The 21,820-nt window shown below is 38.5% G+C and overlaps 1 protein-coding gene across 2 annotated transcripts in view; it reads left to right on the plus strand.

The window, feature by feature from the left end:
• ptk7b (protein tyrosine kinase 7b) overlaps positions 1-21,820 on the plus strand; it is an 88,425-nt gene that overhangs the window by 9,381 nt on the left and 57,224 nt on the right. The window lies entirely within an intron of this gene.

A 21,820-nucleotide genomic window follows, 5' to 3' on the forward strand; every position in this document is an offset into this window, starting at 1 on the left:
ATCATTTAGCAAACTCCTAACCTGTGACCTGTGACAGGAAGTACTCTCTAGACTGCTGGATATCCACTGTTGTCTCTAATACAGAGTCTGATCTCAGTTTTACTTAGAATTAATGATATATATAATATTCATGTTCTTATTTTTTAGATAAGAAACCATCCAGTTGTGCTGAGTGTATTAAACAAAAACCACTCAAACATTTAATGTGTGAAATACAATTACTACAACAGAAATTACAACTAAATGTGTGATTCTTTAAATCAGAAACAAATGACAATTCAAATAAATATAAGAAAAAAAACAATTAAAAGTTTTCCTAGTGATTTTTTATGCTGTTATCTAGTGATTGATCAGATAAACTGAGGACATAAGTGTACAAGAAGAAAAATAGACACCGTTATTTCTGGATATTGTTATAGAGAAATAGCCCCATAAAGATACCTGGCAAAATGCCTGACATTTTAAGTGTTACTCAAGTGCTAAATTCCCTCATTTATTTATTTCATTTCAAGCCACATGTTAACATGTATATTTTATGGCTCATGGATCACTGCACATTATCTGAATTGTTTTGTCACTTTTACTTTAAAAGGCAAAAATGGGGTTCATTTCTGTATGGCTCATACATCTGGTTTTTATAGCAAGCTAACAGCGTGTGAGCGTCTACTGTTTAAAGGTTAAAGTAATTGAGAGCAAAAATAAATATAAATGTAAAATGTAAATATTTATCAGATCTGAGCAGACTGTTGGAAGGCTGTCGTGTTAACTGTAACAGTGCAGTGAAACTCACGAAAGTGTAACAGAGTGATTTACACAAAGTTTATGAAACTTGGCATCCGGAGCTTTGAAGTGACAAAGCCTGTTAAGCTTAAGCAACGCAATGATTCAAATAAATAGTTCTGTTGTTGTCGATTAGTAAAGTCGCACCGTGGTTTTAAATGGCTTATGTGAATAACGTGAGCATTCGCAATCTTGGAAGTGTGACATGTATACACATGTATGAAATGACAAAATTCAAGAGCAGAAAATGCATAACTATTTTTATGCCACCTTTTAGAGGTCTGTTAATGTTCCAGACAGCTCTGATTGCTTTGGGAGTTGAGACAGTTCCCTGCAGAGGAATAAACAACTTTGAGTCTGGTAAGGATTAGCTGCAAACCATGAAAACACACACAGTCTTCACAAAACTTGTGTGTTTTTTTGTCCTTTGCCAGCTAAAAAAATGGAATCCTTTCTCTCTTTCTTTTTCGCTTTTTTTTCTCTGCTGAATTAAACTTGTTCTATCCTCCAGTGTATAGTTCTAAGGCCCCTCACTGCAGTGCTCATTGACCCGCTGTTTCTGACCCACACTGATCTCTGGATGGAGTTTTTTATAGGAAGTAGAAAGCTGCGTGTGTATGTGTGTGTGTGTGTGTGTGTGTGTGTGTGTGTGTGTGTGTGTGTGTGCGTGTGCGTTTGTGTGAGTGTGTGTGTGTGTGTTCATTTCTTTTGTTTGACGCAGTGTTCAGCATGCAAAGAATGTTCCGTGCCATGTGTCAATGAGGAGCAATTACACTTGCGGGTGAACGTGTTCTGCAGCGCAAAAGCAAATGAGTCCTGCTGTTTTAATCACTTTAATTAAACACCCCAGCCTATTCAGATAACATTTTTTCCATGCATGGCTTTCCTTCCTCCATCTCCTTCCTCCTCTCATTAAGGTCATTTTATGAGCATTTCCCTGGCACGTTTTCACATGTTGCTTTTCTCCTTTTCACATTTTGCACTTTTTTCATAATTTACCTGTTAATTTTAGTTTTTTTCTGAAATAATTTTAGTTTTTTTCTGAAATAATTCATGCACATTAATGCAATGCACATTTTTAAATGTAGTCTTTTCTGTCCTAGGTAGGACAGAAATGTAGGACAGAAAGGTCAGCAGTATTGATTCCTGTCAGAGGTCGAAGGTCATTTCCTTTTGCATCACCTTCCTGTTTACACACTGAGGCCCAGCTGTGTGTTCTGACTGAGAGGAATGCTGCTGATGGATCTGTTGTGTGCCATATCATCCCTGAAACTGTCTGACTCACAGTCCACTCACACCCCACCTGGCTCATCAGGGAACATCCACTCTGCTGTGTTAATGATGTAGATTGCTCTGTGTTTGTTACTCAGAATGACGTCAGTGATGACGCTTCTGATTTAAATGATGTGCAGGAATTATAGCGTACACACAGCAATCAAACTCAAGGTTGTGGCAGCTGGGAGTGGGGTGTGTGGGTGTGCGGGTGTGTACGTGCATTATTGAGACACTAAGTTTGTTACTTTTGAGTAAAACTACATACACAACATTTTCTGTATGATGCTAAATGCTCTAACGCTTGCAGCCTTGAGGGTCCTGTGATTGACAGTGTAATGGATGAGCAAGTCCTTGTAATCAAAAACGTAGTTATACAATTTGTTGATGTTAAGAGGTTTTTTGCCTGACAGCTTTAGCTTTGCACTGCCTAGCAACAGCAACAACCATGATTATGTCATTTTAGACTCTCGACCTTGCCAGTGCAGCTCCACCAGGTATGTAGCATGAAGTCGTTTTGCACCACACTGATGATTGAAGTGAATTTCAAGTTGAATTTTATGTTCAGGAACCACACAGTAAAACGGACTGTGTGTCTGGGTTATATTTTTTTTAATACTTCAAATAAAAAAGAGTCTGTATGTGTGTATGTGTGTGCACACAGTGGTTCATGTTTCTTTCTTGGTTGAGAACAAATCCCCCACCAGAATAGGAATATCTAAATCTGACAAAATCTAGGCCGATCCCCACAAGAATGGAAAAACATTTTTTTGGTTTCTGAGTTTAAGACATAGATTAATTAGTTCCATTGATAATGATGTAAATAGAATGGCATTACAAGTATAGTAAGATAAATGTGTGTGTTTGTTTGTGTGTGTGTGTGTGTATGTGTGTGTGTGTGTGTGTGTGTGTGTGTGTGTGTGTGTGTGTGTGTGTGGTATCACAGAAGAAGGTTTGCAGCTGTGGACCTGTAGGTTAAGTTTTTGATGGACTTTGTGTAATGGAGGTTGAACAGACTGACCTCCCAGTGACCTGAAAACTCTCATACAACTCAAATTATGTGTGAAGTTAGAAAGGTTAACGCCGGGGTGAGGTGTGTTCATTCATCCATTTTTTGTGCCAGTTATCCTACACGGGGTCGAAGGGTCCTGGAGTCTATCTCAGAGGACTCAGGGCACAATCACACACACACACACACACACACACACACACACACACACACACACACACACACACACACACACACACACACACACACACACACACACACTCAAACAAATGATATTATCAATCAGCCAAACCTGTGAATCTCAGGGAAAAGATTACCAACTCCATGCATGCAGGGTGAAGGCAGGACTCGAACCTACAACCATGGAGATGTGAGGCTAAACATCATATCTGCAAGACACTATGTACCCCTACTGTAGGTGTCTATATATCAAACTGAATCAAATGAAACTACATCATCCTCAATCACTCAACTTTGTAGTGAGTAGGTCTGAAAGTTATATGTGCAATTAGGTATGTTTGTGTGTATGTGTGTGTTTGCACTTTTGTATTGCTGAAAGTGTATTTGTGTATGTCTCCTGAGGTTTTACTGTTTTGACTGGCTTGTACTGCAGGCAGACACTGAGACAGTTACTTAGTGTCAGCATTACTCTGTATTTGCATTGGAACTGGGTCAGGCTAGAACCGAGTACTCTCTCTCGTTCTCGCTCTCTCTCGTTCTCTCGCTCTCTCTCTCTCTTTCTGCATGGCTGGAGATGCCTCTTCATCATTCTCTGCTTTGACATGCAGAGGAATTTCTCTCCTAAACTAAAATGCAACTAAAGCACAAATGTACTTAAAGAATCATTTCCTCATGTATTTTACAGACTCTGCATCATGCACAGCTTAAGATGAACGCTTTGCAGTTTTTATTCTGCTATAACATCATCTGTGAGAATTTTATTCTAAACCACTGTTTGCATTAATCATCAAGCTACATAACTGCATACCAGAGCAGAGTGCAGGATAAACACATTTAGCCACACTGTGATTAGTTTATACCTTGGGATAGATATTTGCTTGGCTCTCTCTGCCCTTGACTTTCTGATTGTGGCATTTTTGTGGAATGACTTCATCCTGGTTTCCTGTATCAGAGAGAGTGGGCTTTGGGCACAGTGCTTAGTGAACTCTTCCTGCCTCCTCCTCTATCTCTGCACCACTGACAACAAAAGAAAGAAGAATGAAAACCCTTACATTCCTGACTCCTCATATTCTCTCTCTCTCTCTCTCTCTCTCTCTCTCTCTCTCTCTCTCTCTCTCTCTCTCTCTCTCTCTCTCTCTCTCACTCTCTGTTTAAAGTAAGTGCTTGTAGCTGCCAGCAGTTTCTGTTTTCTCCCTGTCTGTCTTCCTTGCTTTTTCTTTGAAGAGCACAACAGCGTAGCGTACAGAATAATGCAGGGACTGAACAGTTCCCTCAGTTCACGATCACGCTTGGCTGCTTTGATGTCTCTGTCTGGAGCTGATTGGAAAGTTGTTGCTTTATCACACATCTGCAGTCTTGACATTTAACTGTGCCGAATAAAAACCAAGAACTCACTAGTATGTCTGATTTGCCTGGATATAATGTATGATGGGATATTTTTAAACAGGTCTTTTTATTTTAATTGTGATGAAGATTAAGAACTATATTTTAGTATATTAGAACATAATACTAACAATCAAATACTATGACTGATGCTGAAGAAGAAACAGAACCATGGACAAAAATCTATGTGGCAAAACTGAGAACTCGCTTAGGATAATGTAGCTTTTAATTGACAAAGTAGAGACATTTAGTGTGAGACTTTGATGTTCCACTTATTTTTTCTTAAATTCCATTGTGTGTGCAGGATCGAATGAGGCAGTAACACTATTCTCTGCATCACCACTAAGAAAGTCTCAAGGCAAATATACATCTAATTTTCAAGGCAAATCACCTTCAGGTTTACAACACAAATATACTGATTGATGATTTACATACTATTGGATAACCAATGCATTTAAACTAAAAGGTCATAATAAATAAGTTATACATTTCTATAGTGTTCTACTGCCCTAATTGCTGCTGGCCTTAATAACACCATTATCTGAGTGTTTGTTAGCACAGTGTGGTTCAAAACATATGGCTGTAAAACTACTGTCACTACCGGAAGAGGAAGGAGACAGACCCGTATGCAGGATAGCTTCAAATGAAAGGGGTTTAATAAATAATAAAGACAAAGACATAAGACGATAACAAAAGCAATACAAATGAAGACACTTAACAAAGACTAGACATGACGAGGGGTAAACGTAACTAATGATTCCGCGCTGCACTCGGCAACGCGGCCCACTTAAATATAAAAAGACACGATGACACAATAAGGATCAGGTGTGAAGACAGGGAGGGGCAGACGAAGGCGGGGCAGACACGTGACGAAGAAGATAAACAAAAACAGCACATGGCCAAAAGTCCGGGTTGAGTCCTGACAACTACATAGTATCAGCTAAATAGTATTTAAAACCAAAGCTGTGTTGTAGAAGTGTTCAAACATGCCCACAACTTTTGCCCACAGGGAAAACCTGTCACTATTTTAAGAGCCAGTCCAGATCTTCGTAGAGTAAAGGCAGTATTGAGAGAACGTATCGATATAAACGAACACTTCAGGAGCAGAAACTGGCTAGACGGCATCTGATCTTTGAAAGTACATCAGTACAAATGGAAAATAAAGCTGATCATTTGTGTGAACATGAGCATTAAAACCTACAATATTTTGATGTTCATTTATTTTGATGTTCATATGACATTTTATTGACCATGCTTATGTAAAATGGATTTTATGTCAAGTCATCTTTATCTTCTAGCTACTTAGTGAGATGATATGGTCTGTGAAAAACCAGAAAAATGGCTATAGCTGTAAGCCTTATGCTAGGGGATAGAACGTCTTCCTGAAAATATCTGCTAAAAAGTCACTCTCCAGAAACAGCAGCACCTCCCTGAGTGGCCTCTTACGTGGCATCAGTGACATGCACTTTCAAATGCTGAGTGGAGGTTGATGAGGGCTTGCTGAAAACTCTAATGAAACATGGCCCCAAAAGTATTGTCACATTTTGAACTTGACAGAAGAGCTTCTTTCAACCTGAGGCTTTGTATCTTAATAGACTTGCTATTATTTTAACTCCCTGAAACACAGATTAATTAGGTTCGACTGCACAGAAGTGACCTTACTCTCAGTTCATGGCATGATTTTTTTCCAGAGCAAACTTTCCTGAGTGAACTTAAGAGCCCCAGCGGCTGATTACTAGCACGTTGCTCTGTCGCTCCTCCTCTCCTCCCTCCTGTTTCTCCCTCTCTTCTCTCCCTCTGGGTCTCTGCTTTTCCATTTTAGCTCTAATTTAGTTTGAGGCAGGAAACGTGAGCATTATTTCCCTGTGGAACAAAATGCTGAAATGTTGAATGTTCACAGGTATTGCAGAGCAGCACAACACGAGAGGAGGGGCAATAGATCACAGCTCGTGCAAAAGGCAGGTCTCTGCTTCTACTTTACAGTAAATACTGCAGTCTGCAGAGGAGATAAATAGAATCCTCCTGAGGTTTTCCTGAGAGGTTTTTAAACATTTTCTTATACACTTTTACCAAGAGATTGTTGTAAGATCAAATTGTAGCCAGTTTGAAATTTGATTTTTCAATTAACCTCCAAATGCAGGGTTGTGTTTCAGGAGTATTTCCAATTTTATTTGTGTAACACTTTCAACAAAATACAGTACATTGTCATAAAGCATTTTTACAGGCATTTAGATTTAGAGCCAGAATGAAAAAGCCAGAAGCATCAATATCAAGAAAAATGTCCCTGATGTGACACGAGGGAGGAAACTTGAAAGGAATCAGACTCCTTAATGGAATTCAGTCTCTTCTTAGTGATTACAAATCATACAGTATAGTTATAAAAAGGTAAACAAGTAGTAGTAAGTATGCTGATTTTATTTTAATGTTGTGAGAAGAGGGATGTGGTAGCTTAGTGGTAAAAACGTGAGCTTGAATTCCCGGCTCAGCAAGCGTCCATTGCTGGACCCTTAAAGAAGGCCCTTGTTGCTCGGCTGTATAAAAATATCAAATGTAAGTAGCTCTACATAAGGGAATCTGTCAATTGCTGTAAATGCTGAAAAAGGGTGCTGGGGTGCACATAAGCAGCTTGTGTATAAACTGTTATTAGGAGTTAGGAATTGCTAATCATTAAGATATCTATGTAGAACCATGTGATATAATGTGTGTGGAGATATACAGCTATCATAGCAGATTTCTACTGACTGCTGTGCAGCTTAAGTTTGTAGGACTGTGTGCATGTGTCAGGCATTGAAACTCACAGCATGACCATGAGCACCTTTAAGTCTTGTTCTTTAAGGGTTACAAATATAGTGTTTCGAAAATGCACTGAGCAATTTGAAAGCTGTGACAGGAAAGATGAGGGACTGCTTCACCTGGTTAGCCTCTTTAATTGAGCTAATATCATTGAGTGATGTTGCCAAGGCTCTGAAGCCCTGGCCCTCTCCCTGACCTCAACAGTTGGTGTCCAGGAAATTAGAATATAAGTGGTGGATGGGAAGGATTGTGCTGGTTATACTGAGCAAAAAATCCCCGCTCATGTTGCGGAAAGAGTAGGGTGCAGGGGGAGAATAGAAATATCTCTGTTATGGACAGATGGCCTCCAAAATGCAGTGAAGAGAATAAGCCAAACAATGCATGATGGGAACACCATGCTGCTGGCAACAGGGTGCTCAGAGTCTAGAGACAAATAGAGACATGCTGTGGCTTTTACAGAGCAAATAACCCTGGAAAGTAATAGCTTTTCTACTGCAAATCGATGAACATCTTTACCACAATAAATGACCGTGTTTAAGTGGCATTTCTGACTCGTCCTTGCTTTGCAGCATCAGCGCAGACTGCTGAGCCCCCGCTATAGTGGCCATTATTTTTAATAGTGTCTTCAGTGATTCTTTCTGCACATCGCAGCTTGAGTTTACCTCCCTGCTGCTCAGAACAATATGTGGAGACCCCAGTAGTCTTCATCTAGCAGGACTGATGAGAAGGCTGGGTTTTTGGGTGGAAGGATCCAAGCTTGTCTCAGACATGATGGGATTTTCATCCCACTGTCTGAAGTAATATCGAGCGTTACTGGTTCGCATAAGTGGATGTTTCTTTTATGTTTTTCCATAGTTATTCAGCATAACATAACCTGTATCTGAATTTAGATTTAATGTATACTAGTAATGTATACAATTAGAGCGCAGACATAACACTGTCAGGGAATCTTACCATCTAACAAATTCTGTTTTTTTTTTACTTGACAGTCACATGACCATGCAAACAGGATCAGACTGAAAAATACAGTCAAAGCAGCCTTTTTAAATCTAAAAAAAAAACAAGCCACATATTGAGGAAAAAAATTCGATATTTTTGTACACTCTTGCTTTGGAGCCCAGAATATCTCTGTAGAGGTCATATGTGCTATAGCGAGCACCTCAGCCCATGCTGCCATGGGCTTCCTGCCACTTGGATACACTGTTCCCTGTCTTGCCATGAGCTGCAGTGAGACACAGAGGTCAGGTTTAGCCACGTGGCTGCACGTCTGCTGGTCCAGGATGCTATAAACAAGCACTTCTTGTTAAAAAAGAAGACAAGAATGTATCTCTGATTAGGTTCATGTGCTTTTCATTTCGTTCCTCTTTATGAGAATTGCTTTCAGTAAGTCCAGATATCCTTCTAACAGAGAACAGACTAGTGTTCTGTAATTGCGTGCTGTTTTTTGCTTTGGCTGTTCATTCATGCCCTAAAGAAAAGATTTGTAATGCCTCTGATCTGACACGTATCCCATTTTATACCAAAAAAGATTTATGCTGAAAATTGCCATTTTCTGAGGTCTGAGTTCGGAGGTTGGCAGTTGTGTCTTGTGGTTATAGTTCTGAGTTTGTGATCAGAAAATGTGAAGTTTAACCCTTACGAGTCCTCAATTTTGAGGAAGATCATTCATTTTTTATAGCTAATAGCTGTCTTTGAATTGTATTACTTCCCAATATTAAGTTCCTTTTAACAAAAGCCTCAGACCAATATATCAGTCTTTTTTTTTTTATTGTTTCACTAGTGAAGACTTCCGCTTGAGTTTCAAAAGTTCTCATGTATGAAAACATCTAAAGTATGCAGTCAGTATGCAGAGTTTATGGGTTCGAATAGTTCGATGGATGGATGGATGGATGGATGGATGGATGGATGGATGGATGGATGGATGGACATAAGAACGGGCTATTTTTTTCATTTGATTTTGTTTTTTTTTAAATGAACCCTTTTTACTAGTATGATGGTGTTCCAGTTTTTGGTGTAATGAATCAAGTTATCAGGCATTTTCACTCAGTATAAACTCAGATATAAACAATGACAGGACAATGTTTCGGTGTGAGATGTTTTTCCCTCTGTTGAGATAACCTTTAGCTCCTTATGGACAAGCACTTGGGGCAAATGGGTTTGATATTACCATTTACTCTAAAGATATGCATGTTTGTGTGAAAAAAAACATATCATATATATATATATATATATATATATATATATATATATATATATATATATATATATATATATCTCAAAATATTTCTTTATGAATATATTGCACCTAATAGGCTAAGCCAAAATAAGAAAGACTACAAATTCTCAAAGTGTTGAGAGTCTTCTTTCATATGTACTGAAGTGGAGTGTGACAAAGCAATTCAATGCTGAACCAGCCAAGATAGGTGCAAATTCCATTTTTTGGCCTCGAATAGAAAAGATCACACCTCAACACCTCAACCTCTTAATGTCCAAACCAAATCTATGCCCAGGAATCTATGCCCTTTGCACTGATACAAATGTCATTCAGATGTCTTCTAGGTATTCAATGCAAAGTAGCAATGAAGTCTCCTTAATCTATTCTTCTTATACTACCAAGCTTTTGCTGGCTGAATTAAAGTTTGTAGGGTAACTTTATTTTCACAACTACAGCAACAACAGTGTAGTGAAAGGAAATCAGGTGGTGTCAAAAACTGTTTATGATATGCAGTGGAATAAAAAACTACCTGAATGTTCACACAAATAGTTTTAATCCACCTCAACTGCCGTGTACAGATACAAAACCAACATGTTTTTCAGGCTTTTTCATTCCTCCTCAATGTCCAATAGCTTTTAGTTCTATGATCTTGGTGTCCAACAACATTTAATACTGAACAAACAAATAAAAACACATTCTTATTCTTAACACAAGTGTTGGCTAAAAATGCCGCTAGCTAACACTAGCAAGTGATAAAGCATTTATTAACCCTCTTACCTCTCCTCTTAATTCTAATCCATAGCCTGTAGTGTGATTAATGAAATGAACTGAAATGTGATAAATCAGAGAGGCAATGCTAACCTCAAATAACCGTGTCTAACCCTGATAGAGAATTCTTCATCTCCTTTATTTGTTACTTAGCTTAAAATTCTTTCATTACTTACTATCAGCAATTCTTTATGCATCCTTGAATTTAAGTCTGTGATTATAATGCTGGCATTATAATCTGTGGTAAACATTTAGCTGTAATGTTTAATGGAAAATATTCTTTCTGTGTGTTTGTGTGGTTGTTTTTAATCATGACATGAGTGGGACTCAAATGTCAAAGGTGCTCATGATTAACATTGTTTACTAATGCTAATAAATGAGGTGAGTTTGTTGGAAAGTAAGTTGTGGTCTGCAAGTATATGTTGTCCATATTTCTGCCCTTGCAGCATGAATGCTTTCAGTGAAAAACCTGTCTGCTGCAATCCAAAAGAAACACCAGCTCTGTGTCCTGGCATGTCTCTCCAGACAGCATGTTTATCTGAGTCTGTGACTAGTTGCTTGGCCTCTTCTTGCTCTATTTATCTTCTTTTTTTTCTTTGCATTGAATGAGAGAGCTGTTTATAGAGAAAGTCCCACTGACAATAGGCATGCATTTCCTGGTCAGTCTGCCATGGTGAGCTTAGAAACTCCAGTCTTGCAACCTTATGAATCATTCATACAAGGAGGGAGGTTAGCTAGGCCAGATCTGGAGCCAGGATGACTGATCTTTCACTAAATCTCTCTCTCTCCCTTCCCTCACTCAGACTCTCTCTCCCTCAAGCTGGCTACACACTAGGCGATTTTATGCCCGAATTTGGGCCTGATTTGCCCCCTCCAGTGATCGTTGGGGTGTGGCCTGTTTCAATATTTGTCTAAATAATCCTCAAGTGTGTGGTGTGGATTATTTTACAGCCCCCCAATTTTAAATCCTAAATATTAAACATCTTTAATATTAACTATTTCTAATCATGGAAGCTTCGACTATATACCCACAATAGCCAAGGAGAACAAGCAGCCCAGGAAGCATTACCAACCAGATATTTCCTTGAAATGTTATGTCTGTGGAATTGTCAGTGTGAATTCGTTACTACAGTACAAATGGCCGGTGTGTGGTCCGGTCGAATCGTCTGCTGTGTGTATTTGGAGGGTTATAATGTTAAAAATAACTTGAAACTGTCCTTATGCCTGTTGTCTTCCAAGTTTTTAAAATCAGTTTGAAAATCATCTAATGCCTCAGTTTCTCTCTCCCCTCCCTTTGACACTATCGCTATCTCCCCACACTCTGAATCTCATTTTCTCTCCTGTCAGTGAAACCCTTGACATTTTCCATCTATGTTCTAAACTGAATTAAAGAGAAGTACAAAGAAACTAAGATTTGTTTTTGGACTCATTCCTAATTCATTTGTTTTAGAAGTCATTTGTTTAAATGAAATAAAGGTCTTGTGAAGGCGTTTTGTATGTTAATACCAGGCGTGCTGTCTCTTGAAGCATGATCTGATTTGCCTCCTCGGATGGCAGTTTGTTTGGCAGGTGAGAACACAGCAATTACACTCTGACCTAAACACCCGGACCAAGAGCGTTTAAGCAAGGTGTTCTCTGTCCCAGATGAACTCTAATGTGGTTTAACTGCAATGAGAAAGCAGTTTGACTTTGAGTCGACCCGACAGCAGGATGTTGAGCCAAACTTTCTGTGTATTATGGGATGCCTTCATTTGTAGATATGAGCTGCTAAATTGAAATGTCATGTGTTATAGATATTTGGGCCAACAAACAAAACGAGAAAATAAACATTGCTGTCAATCCATTTCTGTATTTCAGATGAATGAATGAGTTTAATGTGTATGGTACACAAGCCTCAGCCAAACCCTCACACACTCCTTAACCCCAATGATATTTGTTTACTTTTAATAATGTGCAGTGAGAAAGCAAACTAAATCAAACCCAAACTAAGTTTTGCTTGGATTCAGACTAGACAAATGGACTAATAGGTGTGAAAGCAGAGTAACACTTGTCCAGTTGTCAAGTTAAATCTGTAGGATCTGTGCCTTGATCTGCTGCTGATCCCTAAAGCTGAGCCTTGTCCAAGTGTGAGGTCAGATCAAAGTGGCTTCTGTTCTCGTTGATTTACTGCCGCTGCTTGTTCTTTGATCCTCACCTGAGTGCCGTGTGTGTGTGTGTGTGTGTGTGTGTGTGTGTGTGTGTGTGTGTGTGTGTGTGTGTGTGTGTGTGTGTGTGATGATTCCAGAAGTAAATATTCATGGTAAAATGAGTGGAGGATAATCAATGACAGCTTTTGTTGGGTGCATGATCTTTTCTATCATATAATTTAATTATGTGTATAATGTAATAAAATACATAGTTTGTGCTAAAAAAATAATAGTTTAAACTGTGAACTCAAGAGAAAAGTACTACATTGTCCAGCATATTTGTGCTATCCTGCCTATCATTTTATAGATTTTCACTCACACCACATCCTATAAGCATGCTAATGCATATATTTACAACATTTATCAGACACCCTTATCCAGTATGACTTACATTTTCTCTCATGTTATATATATACTGAGCAAATGAGGGTTAAGGGTCTTGGTCAGGGGTCCAGAGCGTTGGTGGACCTGTGTTTAAACTCACATTTAAATGTTTCAAGCAGTAGTCCAACACCTTGACTACAAGGCTACCACATCTCCACATACTGTGTTTGTAGAGGCTTCTTACCAAAGACAAAGAACAGCGAATGCACTTATGACAATTCTCATGAATCCCTATAAGTTGGGCTGTGTGGGTTTATGGTAGTATATGTGTTTGAAAGTGATGTCATGATAGCCCTTGCTAATGCTAACTCTAATTAATACACTAATAATCACTCTGGGAAAAGGAAGGTGGGCTGAAACTGTAAAAAATTATAATATAATAATTAAAATCATATTTAGCTCCGTCTCCACCAATGTAACTGACCTTGACACATTTTGAGAAATTTTAGCTAATCCACCTTTAATCATCTTTGGTGTTACTCTGCAGTTCATTGCTGAACCTTTGAGCACTCAAGGGCTGTGGTAACTTTCTTGGTCCCTTTAAAACAAAAAGCAGATGTTCATCTGCAGTCTCATGAGAAGGCTTTATCCTTTGTGCTGTTTGTGCTGCCCCAATGAAGCTCCATTTCTCTCTCTCTCTCTCTCTCTCTCTCTCTCTCTCTCTCTCTCTCTCTCTCTCTCTCTCTCTCTCTCTCGTTCTCTCTCTCTGTCTTTCTCCTGCCCTCTTCATCACTGTTACCCTCTGTCAAAGACTCATCATTAAAGAATTAATAGATTGTGACACTTATGGAAACAAATTGACAACTTGAACGAGCACATTAAAGAATTACTATTCATTGCTATTAGTCCAGCTCATACTGTATATAATTTAGCTTATGCTCCGTCACCTATAAGAAAAATGTGATCCACATTGCATTGGAGGATGGGGAAAGTGTCGGGGAATGTAGGTAGTAAATCTCCCATGCTAATAATAATGTAGGTTTGTGGCTGTCAGTGTGTGCGTGTCTGTCTCCAGGTGCTGGCACTCAGCGTTAATTATCTGCTTGCTCTCACCTCAAACTCTGTTTGAATGAAACATTCAGCTCTCCAGCATCTGTCTTCTTGTCTATAAGCCTACAGTACCCCCTTCCTGTCCCACCACCCCTCTCTGTCTCGGTCTCTGTCTCTCTCTCTGTCACTTTTTTTCCCTTCCTGAGTTTGTTCTTATCCAGCCATATCTGTCTCTGTCTACTATTCTTCGGTCTCTTCTCACAGCTCTGTGTACTGTATCTCACTCCCTCATGGATGTGTGTTCATTATTTGTTTACTGTAAAGAAAACACCTTGCAGCTTCTTGGAAATGTTTCCTAGGCACTGAATTGGATATGAAGTGGAAAGCTAGTCAGATTAAACCAGAACACTAAAAGATTTGTGGTCAGAACAGTCAACATTAGTGAACATCAAATTCAATTCAAATCCATTTTTTTTAATGTCACATACACAATCATTCATGGTAAAACAAGCAGAGGAGTGCTTTTTATGACATCATTTGAGAAAAAATATAATCAATAAAATGACATTAAATGGAATAAGATAAAAATAAAAACAAGCAAATGGAAATAGCTGTATAAAGTAGAGAAGCAAATGAATTAGCTGTGCAGTGGAAAAATAAATAGACAAAATCTAAAAAATGCAGCATATGAAATGATACAGTTACTGATAAAATATGGTGGTATGAATATAGGGTGGCTGTTATGGATAACTGTTAGATAAACATCTGAGCCGTGAATTATATTAACATTTGTGTTTTACAGACTTTAAATAGCTACCAAAACACAAGTTCTTTTTGATTATCTTGCTGCAGTTATTTTGCATTTGGATTTTATTTAGAAACTGAAACAAATGGAACCATTAAAAAACAGGAAAATGTTTGCCGGGGCTGTGGTCCACATGGCAGTTTTACGGCAAGTATATGCCTAAACTATGTCTAGGTTTGGCACACCTATGGTTTTACTCATTAATTAATACTGACTTTCATTAGTTTTAGTATAATCAGTGAATACACTGTTTCAAATATGTTGTTTATCTGTAATAAATCTGTTGCTACTGTGACACAATGTGGAATCTGACGCAGCTAGATTTAACAATACCTTTAATCATGAATTCATATACTTCTAGAAAACTGCTTTTTGAAAAAGTTAATTGTTAAAATTGCTATATAAATAAAATTACATTTAATTGAAAATCCATCTACCATGAAACCAACGCAACGAAAATGTCTTTCACTTTTTACCTGTTGATTCAGGTAAAGCAGTCTGTTTACTTTGGTTTACAGTTATTAAATGCTACTCCACTGAAAAACAGCATGTGTTGCATTTTCAAGATTTCACTCATATTTTTTTATATTAATTATCTTAATTTAAACAAATTTCAGTGTCAGCTTTATTCTGATTAGGGCTGTAAAGCAGGAAAACTGGCAGTCCAACAGTTTATTACAGGGTAACACATACTCTGTGGTCATTTAAATTAGCTAGGCTTCATACCAGCATGTTTTTGGAAGGAGGGAATAAAACAGAGAAGCCTCATAGACACCCACACAGACACAAACTATGTAACATCACCCAGGCAGTAATCTGAGCTCAGGTAAGAACCTGAGACCACTGTGTCACACATGTTGATACTGCACGATTATTCTTTTGTTAAAACTTCAACTTATTTATTTATTTTAAAATTCTCAAACCTTGTGTGGTGTTCGAGTCAAATATTTTTACTAAAAGTGTTTTGCATTTGTTTGCAGATGCATTTTGAGAGCTGGTATTTCATAACCAATGTCTGTATCTGATAAATCAGTTCAAAATAATAAACATTAATTTCTAGAATTCAGATTTTTTTTTTGTAGTGCTTTTAAAACCCTAATAATGTCCCTGGTTCATTTTACCTGAACATCACCAAAGGGTCCAAAGAGTGAATGTAACACAAAGGTTAATAAACATCAATAAATAATCATTAAATAGATTCCTACAGCATGATGAGTGTCTGCTGTAGTTACCTGCAGAATTATGGCTGATATAAATCCTGTCTTTATGTTATCTATATGTGGGGAATATGATGTGTTTTATATGGGAAGGACATAAATATTATAAAATAAGGCAAGTTTTAAATATTTTATCAGGTAATAAATTATCAGTTATCAGCTATAATAAAGTGAAATTCATTTATTATCATTTCATTTATTTTCATCCATATTTCTATCATATTTTGAAGCATACAGACGTGAATAGAAGCATATGCTGAACTTTATCACGTCACGTTCATTTTCATCACAAACCACAACTTAACATTATACATTCCTCCACAGGGAATAATTCAGTTTGTTATTATTGTATTCTGTTCCTGTTTACTAGAATCATGTGCATTTTATTATAGTTTGCAGGGTAGTTCCTACCAAATAGTATGAAGACTTGACGCTAATGTGTTCATTCCATTTAAGCTAAATGTTGATGTGTGTGTTTTATTCTGTATGGGGTGTAACACAAGCTGCTGTTTGTATCTGTTTCTGTTTAGTACTCCAAGAAATGTTCCAATATTATCCCAAAGTGGATGTGGTATTTATTTGAATTAGGTGCTGTGCTCAAAACTTTTCATTTTTTAAACTCTTTCTTGTGCAGTTATTCTGGTTTGCACATACCTGACTGTGACATTTTATAAGGATTTAATTGGTTCTATTTCCCCAAAATCTAAACAAACCTGTAGCCCCATTTTTAAACCACATGACCCTGACCAGGCAGTTCCTAAGGATGAATAAATATCCCTAACACTAGAAATGCATCACTGTAAATCATTTATTTGCATTGATGAAGGTTTATTTTACCTGACAGCTTTATGTCTTTATATCATATCACCTCCTGCTTGCATGATCCAGCTCTAATCGCAGCTGGGAAACAAACAAATAAACAAACATTTGTTCATTTGTATGTGTATCTGTTCATTCAGAAAAATGTATGCATGTTTGTCTCTTCCTTTTTTCTGTAGTAGTCAAATAATAAAGAGGGGGTTAGTCCTCTGAGAGAGAGAAAGAGAGAGAGAGAGAGAGAGAGAGAGAGAGAGAGAGAGAGAGAGAGAGAGAGAGAGAGAGAGAGAGAATTTACTCTTTTGGTGCTTACACAGGAAGCTACTTGAGCAGGCCACAGTGGTGAGTGCAGAGTAACAGGAACTGCTTATTGTGCCGAAATGTGAGCTTACTCCGGGAACGGCCAAGCTTTCAATGGTTTAGTGCAGCGAGAGTTAGCGAGTGAGAGAGAGATCCTTTCTGCTAGGTGCCCAAGGGTAAGAAGGTATAGGCCGTAAAGACACTATTGATGTCAGTTGGCCATTTACGGGTGCACTTTGCAAACTTTTCAGACTCCTCTGAGACCGTCAGGCTTTTTGGCAGCAATACTTTGCTGCAGCCTTTGCTACATGCTGGCACTGAGCTGTGTTGACAAAATGCAAACATTAGCCATCTAGAGATCTATTCCTGTCATTCATCTGATTTCCAATTTTTACTGTGGGATTGGACAGATGGAGCAGCATCGGCTAAGAACGTGCAGTAGCATGTTCTGCTGTTTAGCGAGAAGTTGAAGAGGGTAACCTTGTCTGTGTGTGTGTGTGTGTGTGGTTGAGGTACTGACAAGTGAGCAAGTGGGCTGGAGCCCTGTTGTCCTCTTTACCCAGTTGGACACTGCTGTTGTGCTGAGAAACTTTCCCGCTCCAGTGAACACACACCTGTTCTGTCACACCTGTCTCACCTGAACACATGGTACCCACTGTGCCAATGACAGGATGTGCCAAGCCTTTAAACCTGCTCTTCTACCTGCTGAGTGCCTCTGCTAACATTCCACCAAAGACACACACACACACACACACACACACACACACACACACACACACACACACACACACACACACACACACACACATACACACACACCCTCTTGCTTTTCCTTTAGGGTCTCTCGCTTGTGTTCATCTATTAGTGTCTTTTAGATAAATCTATCTGGTTTTATATTTAAAAAGGTAACATTTTTTCATAATCCTAATAGTGACATTCACTGATGACTGAAAGAAATAGCCTCTTTATCATTTTGCCCCAGCTCGGTGACACAACCTTTCAGGCTTTCTGTGTTCATATTCTGCTCACAGCTTACATGAGAGCGCTCCATTTACAACCTGTCGTGTGGCCTAATCTGCATGAGCTTGAGCAGTGACTAATGTTAGCACATGAGATTCCTGCATTTGCATTTTCATTTTTATTTAATCCAATTACGCACCTGTGTCACGCTCTCTGTGTTATTAGCTGTACCCTTAGTGAACTAGCTGCAGGTAGATCAAGTATAAAACCCTCCTGGGGTTTGGATGGAAAGGTCACAGAGCACTACGCTATCCATAAGAACAGTACTGTTATTCTGCACCTCTGCTACACTGATGAGCAATACAAACTAAAACATTAACATTACATGTTTCTTACTGTGTTTCCTCTCAGGGTTGATATCACGGTGTAAAGGATCATGTTTCAATAGAGACTATTTGACATATTAGATATTTTTAAGCTGCGTTAGTGATTGTGTGGCAATTGGTTGGTTTTTCTGATATTTGTATCAGAAATGATCTTTCAATGTATACTTATTTTTTTGTATGCTTATTTACTATGGACCAAAGAAGTTCATTCTCACTCACTCATTCACTCACTCACTCACTCACTCACTCACTCACTCACTCACTCACTCACTCACTCACTCACTCACTCACTCACTCACTCACTCACTCACTCACTCCCATGCTCTCCTCATTTATTCATACACTCACTCACTTGCTCAGTCTCTCAGTCACTCACTTTGTTTTATTTCTTTTTTAACTGGATATAAGTCATTTTGGTTCACACATGGTTTTAGATCTAAATCTATTTGAGCAGCTGTATTTTTTCAGTTCAGGCTCTGAGTTAGTGATCAAAAGATTGTGAAAATCCCAAGAGAGCCACGGATGAGCCCTGAAGCAAGAACCTAGACTGATTGTATCCTTCTTAAATTGTAGCTTTGGATAAATGAATCTGCTTAATGTAACTGAATCATGAAGAATTACATCACAGTGCACTTTTCTGATTAGAAGCAGCTGATTAGATGTTAACATTTTGTACTACAATTGTAACCGGTTACTATTTTGCACAGATTTCTTCTGTACGTTCCCTTATTTTCAGTTTTAGATCTTTTGTAGACATTAAATAAAATAGTTTTGGACCGCATATGTCTTATTTATGAGTTTGTGCTGTGATGATTTTGGAATTAGCAGCAAAAATTAAAACAGGATTTGTTTAGGCTTTTTTTGACTTAACATCCGCTGCCTTCACTTGAGATACTGACCACCCATAACACCCGGTGGTCTGATGTCGAAGATTGTGAGCACTAAAGTCTGCTTCAGGCTCTGACTGAGCTCACAGAGAAACTGCAGCAGCTGCTTGCTAGACAGCCACAGATTAGTCTCAGGACTTTCTGTAAAAGTCTTGTGGTTTCCTTACTGATGAGGGCTGTGGAGGGATGGAGGAATGTGTTAGTTGTGTATTAAAGAACGTGAGGTTTCTGGTGAGAGTCTTTTGGTGAGGTAGACCTCATCATCCAGACTTTAAACAACCACATTCCCCTTTAAGGGCTTTGAAAACTTTAAGTGTAGACCAACTAAATGGCACAGATGCTTTAGAATTAAAAGCATATAAAAAGCTTTTGTCTGTAAATAATATAATCATGTAGTTAATTGAACACATACGTGATTACATGTATGGGTTTATTTTCTGGATAGTAATTGTACCTTATAGTAGTTTACACACAAATTTCTACACACAGCACTCATATCTACTAACTCCTGTTCCACACCTACAGCCATTTTTCGAGTTTTCCTTGTGTAAGAAATTCCATTTTTTACTGTGAGTGGAAACTGACCGGCACAACCCAAACCTCTTCACCAATGGGATTGTGATGGACATACTGATAAGCCAATAAGACAACATTTTGTCAGCCATTCAGTGTAGAGCATAATGACGTAATCCCATGAATGGGTTTTGTACTGTTGGGGGATTAAGAGTAAAGGAAGAAGGAAGAAAAAGCAGCAGTGCAGAAATCTTCAGAAACCTAAACTCATTAAATACCCTGGCTACCAATCCAGGCAGTAAAGTCTTTTTTCCCCATGAGCCTCACCTGTGTGCGTGACTGAACAGGAAGTAATTAGAGCTGATTACTCCCACTACCAAGTAGGTCTGGGTTGTTGTTCACAGGCCTTTGTGTGTATGTGTGTGTGTGTGTGTGTGTGTGTGTGTGTGTGTGTGTGTGTGTGTGTGTGTGTGTGTGTGCGCATGTGCGCGTGTGTGCGTACAGCAGACGGATGTAGACGTTACACAGGAGAAGTGTTTTGTTCAAAGTATTGGACTCTCTTTGTCAACCAGTTCCTGGGGAAACACTGAGCTGTGCTCTACCTGAGCAACAGAGCGTATATAAATAAGCCTTAGTAGAGCATGGAGACAAAATGCTTGATTAGTATTTACAGAAATTCATCCTGTCATATAGATGAATGTCTCTTTGTGTATTCATAACATATTTGACTATTTATTGATTTATTCATTGAGTGATTGAGCAGTTATACATTTTTTTTAAAAAAAAAGACTGATTTAAGCATTTGCTGTCTAAGAACATAGAGACTTTGTTCTATTTATCTGTCTGTCTGTTTGTCTTAATTAAGTCCAGGGTTATGAATACATGGCTTTCTCTAGACACATGGCTCATCCCTGGACCAAACCCCCAGCTATGCCTGTGCAGTGAAAATGAGATGGTAGAATGTGAATAAAAAAACATGGAGAATCTCACTGAATCCCCCTCACACATCGACTCAAAGCCCTTTACACTGTAATGGGTTTTTGCTTTTGAGTAACAGTGAATGTGGAATTGAATTGAATCCATCTGTTCCACTGGGAAGCCAGTCAAATCTCGCCGATGGCGTGTCTGTCAACTCATGGGAAGAATTATAGTAGGCTGCTATTGAAGCATGATGCAGCCTGAAACATACCAGGATCTGATATGCTATCCAATTTGCTACATACATGCTTTTTTAAAATGTAATTAACTATATGAGAATGTCAACTTAAATCTTGTTATATTCTGTATTGTTTTCTCTGCCCTGATTCAACAATGTGTTAAATTACTTTATACTTTCGATCATTTGCGAATTCCAATTAGGGTGAAGTAATGTGCTTCCTCCGAGACACGTGAAGCCAGTATTTGCATTGCATTGCATGGGATAAGGGCGTCTGCTAAAAAAAAAAGTTTTGCGCTACACTGTGTGTCACAGGCTGTCTGAATACACTTTGAGGGAAAAACGCTGTCTTTCACATTGATGCATGGAATTAGTTTGTATCAGTCTGATTGACAGGATACCGAAAAACTAAATCCCTCCGACCCAGAGAGCTGGTGCAATTTGATACTGGAACTCGACACCTTACCACAGATGAACTACAGTAAATGGATCACGCAATCTCCAAATGACTCGCGAACTTTTTTTCCACAATGCTCATTTCCATGAGTATCATGGTAGTATTATTAAGTTTGTTGCACTGACCAACTGTATAATGAACGTTTCAGTGTTTGCAGTGGCATAAGTGTTTTGTTGCCATCACTGAGCATACCTAAATCTCTTGACATACTGTTTTTCATCAGAATTTTAAGATGTTATGATTTTTTCATTCCAAGTTAATCTTTCTCCTGTAATCCTCTTCTAAATGTCTTTGTCTTTCCCTCAGGAAGCAGTTGTACATGGGTGCTAACCGCCTGTGGAAATGGGCTAAGCTTTTATTGTG

This window comes from Tachysurus fulvidraco, chromosome 4 (genome assembly GCF_022655615.1).
Source record: "Tachysurus fulvidraco isolate hzauxx_2018 chromosome 4, HZAU_PFXX_2.0, whole genome shotgun sequence".
NCBI lineage: Eukaryota > Metazoa > Chordata > Actinopteri > Siluriformes > Bagridae > Tachysurus > Tachysurus fulvidraco.